Source organism: Staurois parvus, unplaced genomic scaffold (genome assembly GCF_062004578.1).
Source record: "Staurois parvus isolate SC_StPar_1 unplaced genomic scaffold, SC_StPar_1.0 ptg000071l, whole genome shotgun sequence".
NCBI classification, from domain to species: domain Eukaryota; kingdom Metazoa; phylum Chordata; class Amphibia; order Anura; family Ranidae; genus Staurois; species Staurois parvus.
This window is the reverse complement of record NW_028317867.1, coordinates 4,768,026-4,775,104: the sequence shown is the minus strand read 5'-3', so window position 1 is coordinate 4,775,104 and position 7,079 is coordinate 4,768,026.

The following is a 7,079-nucleotide window of genomic DNA, read 5'->3' as shown; positions in this document are numbered from 1 at the left end:
AGCAAACAAAATAATGTTCTTTTTCATGATTCATTTACATTTTCATAATATTCCAAACATGAATTAGCAAAGATATGATACCAGCCATTACAGTACTGATGAATGCAGTAATATGAAGCTGCTGCTTGTCTAGTTCTGCTTTGAACCAAGTATTTGATAATCGTTAACCATAGGTTCCATTATTGGACAATATTTTACCCTATATGATAAGTTGTATAAAGCTGAACTCTGGAATAGCAAATATTGACTAAATACAAGAGGCATGTGTGTTTTTACTTAAATCTTGATGTGCCGTGTGTATTTTTTCCATGTCTGTGCATTGACCCATCATGAAACTTGCCTCTGTACATGGGCTTTCTGCCCTGAAGACTAGTAACTGCTGCAGTTTGCACAGTCTATGCACAGTCTATGCACAGCACATTCATTTCTTTACTGCTAATTTTACAAAGTAAAACTTGCTATCTAAAGGCATTTTTGTGCTCGCAAAGTGAATGTATATCCTTTGTGGCCAGGGGCGGACTGACCATTTGGAAACCCGGGCACTGCCCGAGGGCCCGGGGTCAGTAGGGGGCCCCATGAGATGCCCCTGGTACCTTTTTCATAGGTTTTTTGAGTTTGGGCAAGGACACAGGGACCCCATGATCCCCTATTGCCTGGGTGCCCCATGAGTTGTCAGTCCGCCCCTGTTTGTGGCTATTGATATATTTAAATGAAAACTTTTTTGCCTGAAGTTCACCTTTTAAAGAAACTTCTAGATACAATAAAAATGACAAGGCTAACATCTGCAGTAGGAAGCTGACAGTGGAAGCTGTTAATTCATATTAAAGTATGTTTAAAATTGAAATAATAGGAGGAAAAGTTTAAAACTGCTGTCAGGGGTGGGTTTTTTTGCCATCTGTGACCCATCAGGGAGATTTTCTAAATCTCTCTAAAGTAAGAACAATCCTTTCTCAGTAGTCACTGTAGCTGGTGTCCCCCTTGTGGACTTACCCTATTTTCCTGTTACATCTGAAAATGTTGGACTCTGCTTCACTTTCTGTTCCAGTGACAATGGTTACTAGAACAAATAAAAAGGGTGAATCTCACCCGTGGGAAAACAGACAGCAGTATAAACTAGACAGGGCAGGCCTCATGCGCTTGTGCATATACAACGTAAGTTGTGGGTGTATTTCTGCACCCTGGGGAAACATCTGCAGTTTATAGCCACTCATAGTAATGAATGGTTGCATGCTGCCTGTATGCAGATATATGCCAAATTTAGGTAGATTTGCATACACATGTACAGTTTTTGGTAAAAAATCATCCCTGCAGAGCCATCGTGGTAACCACTGCATATTGTTATGAGTAGCTGTCTTTTTGCAATGTTAGAGTCAAAAGCACTCGTTGCTACTGAGAAAAGTGCCATCCACCCACCCCCTTCTGCGCTCTCCACCTTTCAAATTTCTTGCATTACTCTCCCACTGTTTTCAGATGCAGCTAGTTTGCCTGCCACTAGGTGGCTTTGTGTTCTATACTACTGACCCCTGCATTCTTTGTGTTGTAGTCTTACCCATATGGAAGAAAAATATATTTGAAATATATTTTAAAAATATTCTTCCCAAACACATTGACATATATTTGAAATACTACAGTTTTGTCCGTATTCAATATATTTCAAAATATATTTCAATATATATATATATATATATATATATATATATGCTGCATGTTGAAATGCGTTTTTATTACAAAATATATGAAAAATATTTTTAAACATACATTTCACATATACTGTATGTCTTTAAAAATACATGCATTTACTAATATATGTAAACAAATATGTTAAAATGACTTATATATTTAAAAAATATATATTTTCTACATATATTCTTCAGATTTTTTTTGTAACATATAAAAAAGTCATGTTAACATATATTTTTACATATATTTGTAAACGCATTCCAAAAATGTAGATTTGTATTTTTAAAGACATACAGTACATTTGAAATTATATAGTATGGAAGTTAGTGAGCGCTCCTATAAAACAGCTGCTAAAACACCAAAAGGTACCAAGATAAAACCTTCAAATAGATCAATAAAGTATGGGTGTAGCGCTGAATGTAATAAATATATGATAAACAAAATTACCAATAAAAGGATATCCTGTACAAAAGTATAAATAAGTTCCGCAAGTAAAGTTCAAATATATATAAAATCCCACCAAGGTATCTGTGGGTAGATGGGCTAGTTAGGTGAACTTCCTTCTATGGTGTAGTCATCAAGCCTTGAGAAATGATAGAAATCTGCTGGATCCAGAGGTCCCCTTAAGGATGGATTAGATGCTCAGCCTGAGTACAGGGCTCCTTTTCCTCTGGTAGTAGTAAATCTCTGGGGATAACCTGCAGGCATAATCGTTTTGGTAAAATCTTGAAACCAGAGTTTTTCATTCTCAGTACTCCACAGCTCGCACCTCGCTCCCCAACCAATGCAGGCACGCCTCCTCGAGCCCCAACCAATGCAGCGAGGAGGCGTGTCTGCATTGGTTGGGGAGCGAGGAGCAATTTATTTATTTATTTTATTTATTTATTGAAATATATTGAATATGGCCAAAATTGTAGTATTTCAAATATGTCAATATATTTGGGAAGAATATTTTTTAAATATATTATTCTTCCATGTGGGTACATACTGTGCTTTACATACCCCCAACCCCTGTACTCAGTGAATTACATACCACTGAACTTTGCACTCTATATGCCATTCAATACACTGCACACTCTGCCTATGGGTACAAGGACTGTGGCACATATCCAAGTAGTCTCAAGTTCTATTTAACCATGCTTCTTTAGGCCCATCCCACAGTAAGCACAATGTGGCCGCACCCATCATTCGCATCAGAGTACTATGGTCCATCAGTGCTTACTTCAGGGTGGCCAAAGGTGCCCCAGGACTTTCACAATCCTAGAAACATCCCTGCCCCTGTAGTAGTCATTAGATCAGCCAGCAAACTTCTTCACTCACTGTTGCCAATGTGGCTCCCACAATTCTGTGGTCACCTTCTTGACCTAGCAGCCATGGTGGCTTTGGTCTCCCTTAGGTTTTTAAAGTGTATTTACATTTATAGCCTCTAACCATGTATGGAAAAACTCTAGACTGTCAAATACATTATGCACTTAGACTGTACACTTCCTTCTGTAAAATAAAAATGGTATTTCTCTTACTTAGTCTTTACTTTTGGGGAAATGTACTTCACTTACAATAGTGGACACCCAAATACATTATGGTTCAGTTGTACAAGTTCATTTTAAAATGTAATAAGATGCTTCTGCTGCATGCAATATGTGTGTTATTTCTTACCAGTACTTTAAATATGGAATGTATTTTGTTTTTCAGTAGTTTTTCTATAGTTGTAATTGTATCAGGGAATTCCTGTAAGCCAGTTGGCTTGGAAACATGTGCATATCTTTTGCTTGTGCTTCTCCACAGAGTTTTGGCTTGGCACGCACGTAAGCACATAAGTGCACATTCCTCATAGCGTACACGCAGACATGTGTGCAAGCTCAAAGTCACCATTGGTACCAGATGGCCTATTTTAGGGATGCTCTAAGGTCCCATTTCCACCTGTTTGTTCCAGGAACAGAAAATGCACCATCACGCTTGCAGTGCCATTGTTTTATAACGCCATCCCAAGCATGGCTAGCAGGTCACGGTGCATGACAAAAGGCTTGAAAAACACGCCAAGACACGCAGTACAAGAATGTGCAAGGCTCACTGGCTAACACAATTGCAGGAACTACTTTGGCACATTTGTCACGCATAGTGAATGGACCACCTTATGCTGTTGCATGACAAATACCTGAACAAAATGAGTATAAGTGCAAAAAAAGCACAGATGTGAATGGGATCTAACTCAGTGTCAGTGCTGAGTGATGTTCAGTGTGTTCCTTGTGCTCTGTCCTGTGACTTGCATATGCTTTCTGTTACTGACCATGTTCTCTCCTGACCTGGTTTCAGATTCTTCTCTGTACTGCTACTTACTAGCTCCTGACTTCAGCTTCATTCAGGACCTTGATTTGTCTTGTAATCTACTACTGTGCTACCCACTTGTTGATCACCTCAGCTTGCTCTTTAATCTTCCATTGCCTCTAATTCCCTTCCAAGCTATCACCCAGTGCCTGTTCTGAACTACTCTAAAAAAAAGATGCAATTCTCTATGTGTATTCCTGCCCTCGACCTGCCTGCCTGCTTGGATCACTGGTGGACAACATCTTCTGGCTTTCGTTTTCCTGTCCCTTTGTACCATCTATTCCATCTCCAGGGATACTTGGGCTGAAGATACAAGAGAGGCCGCCCTTGTCATTTCAGTCTCCTATCAGACTTGTGCCAATTTGGCTTTCTAGCTTCAAACTGTGGTCCAGAACATCAGCAACACCCCACATATTACCCCATCTAAAAAGTAGACCCCTAGTCTATGGTGGGAGCCACCTGGAATTAAGCCCTGATCACAAAAAGAGAAAAAAAAACCCCTAACATCAACCTAATCTATCCCTATCCTTCTCAAACAACTAAAACTAATGCAACCTGTAAACATCAGACAGACATTTACATAAAGGAACTTTCATAGATGAACAAACATTTGTCTTGAATTCACCAATTCTGTTATCCCACTGTTTCCATTTATTACACAGTGTATGATGTACCCAGTATGCATTGCCCCTTTGCCATACCTATATAAAGGTGTATATTCCTCCTGCGCTGATATAGTAAAATCTACTACTAAGCAGCCAGCACCCAAATGCCTCAACCTAGGCACAGATAATCGGCACTGTATAAATGCCGGCTGTTTCCCTATGAATGGGTTGTATGTAAGCAATGATAGTTATGTAAGCAAACTTTCCTGAATGGATTTCCATTCATGACAGTCCCACAGCTATCACATGGTACCGGGTTACCTGTACCATGTGATCAGCTGTAGCCAGTCACAGCATCACAACAGTAATCAGGCTGTCATGAATGGAAACTTATTCATGACAGCTAAAACTATTGTTTGTGCATTTAACACCCTCCTCCCCAAGATTGACAATGTTGCAGTCCAAAGGTGTCTCTGTTGCTTCTTCATCCAGGATGGAGGCACTTTATTACAGGAGGTGTGTTACTGGCCAGATCACCAGGAGAAAACAGGAATAAAAAAAAAGAAAATGAATGCAGCCACCACATCTAAGGGTAATATGCAATATATTACATTGTTGTTTCTGGGTTTATTATAGCTTGAGGTAGGAGAATGCTAGCACCCCTGTCATTTTTGTATTGCTGTTTCAGTGTTGTAGATTTTCCCTTGATTCCTGTCTGGTAAAAAAAAGTCATCATGACTAGACAAGTGTGATTTGTTACATTTCGAATTGAAATACGGACAAAATTCTTGTTATTCAGAAATTTGGATGTATCCGAATCTCTGAATCATAATAGTATTAAATGTCAACAAATCCAAAATAAATTACATTAACAAAAATGACAAATTAATTCATATTCATTTGACATGATACGATAGTTTGGGCATTTTGTAGCATCAGAAATAATGTAACGACATAAGGAATGATCCAAATTGATTTGGATCCATGTGTTTGTATTCTAGTGAGCATAGCATGCATATTCTAATAACATTCGTTTTGCATTGGGTGAAACTTGAGAGACCATTCATTTTTTTTTATGTGAAATAAGATTAATCCTAATTATTGTGTGTGGGTTGAATATAGGTGGAGCCATCAGAATCTGCAAATCATAACATAATGAATGACTACAAAATTAATTTCATTCCATTTGTTACTCCAGTCAGTAGATTGTCCAATCAGCTCGTTCCATTTCTCTTTGTGGGTTGGACTAGCAGGGATAACTTAGAGTGCATAAGTAATTTCGGTAAATAATGATTTAAAGGTCTCCTCGATTGTAAGCTCCAAGGAGCAGGGCCCTCCTATCCCTCTTGTATTGAACTGTATTGTTGCTGTATTGTCTCCCGTTATATTGTAAAGCGCTGAGGAAACTGTTGGCTCTATATAAATCCTGTATAGTAATAAAAAAGGATGCACGGTGAAAACGTCTATCGATTGTATTCCACTTCCCTGCATGTGGTACATCAGTTCATAGCATTGTTGACCATCAATCATTTATTTCTATTGGGAAAGATTGATGAGAAAAGAATTTGATCATTTATGGAACTGTGTATGTTGTGTTAGGGACGTCCCTCCTTTCTATTTGTCCTGATTAGTTATCTCTGAGGGCCCATTCACCCTCCAGCAATTTGTAGTTTGAAGCTTGAATCTCCAAAACACGAGATTAAAAAATCAATTATTCTCAATGAAGATTGTTCATATTTCCACTCCAAGTCACCTGAAGCCACACAAACTCTGGAGCTTTTTTTGTGGCTCAAATCAGGCAGATATGCGTGTTTTTTAGTTCTTATTTCTATAGAAATGAATGGAAATGCTCGATTTGCGATGTTTTGTGCGTATGTGCATGTTTTGTCGTGCGTTTTTCTGCTCAAATAAAATTTTTTTTTAAAAAAGTAATAATATATGAATAAATAATTGTAAAATACACAAATAAATAAAAATAATCATAAATAAATAATAAAATAAATGAAAAATATGTAATAATAAATAAATAGCCCCTACTCTTAACCCAAAAGATAAACGAATAATAATGATAATAATAATAAAATAAACTCGAACAAAAATAACAATCTTTTTTTAAATTTTGTGTTAAGGTGTTTATTTTATTATTACTTTTTTTTAAGGGTTAGGCTGTTAAGGTTAGGGGTTCATTATTATTTATTTATTATTATATATTATTCATTTATTTTATTTATAATTATTTGTATTTATTTTACATTTATTTATTCATGTTTTAATTATTATTATTATTATTATTATTAACCCTAACAAATATAAATAATAAGAAGCCCCTAACACCTATACTAATCTTAACTCGAACCCCTTACCCTAACAAAAAAGAAAATAAATCAAGAAAAAAGAAAGAAAGAAAAGCTGATAAAAAAAAGCTAAAAAGCTTAGCAGCAAATGATGCAACAGATGCTATTTTTCTCT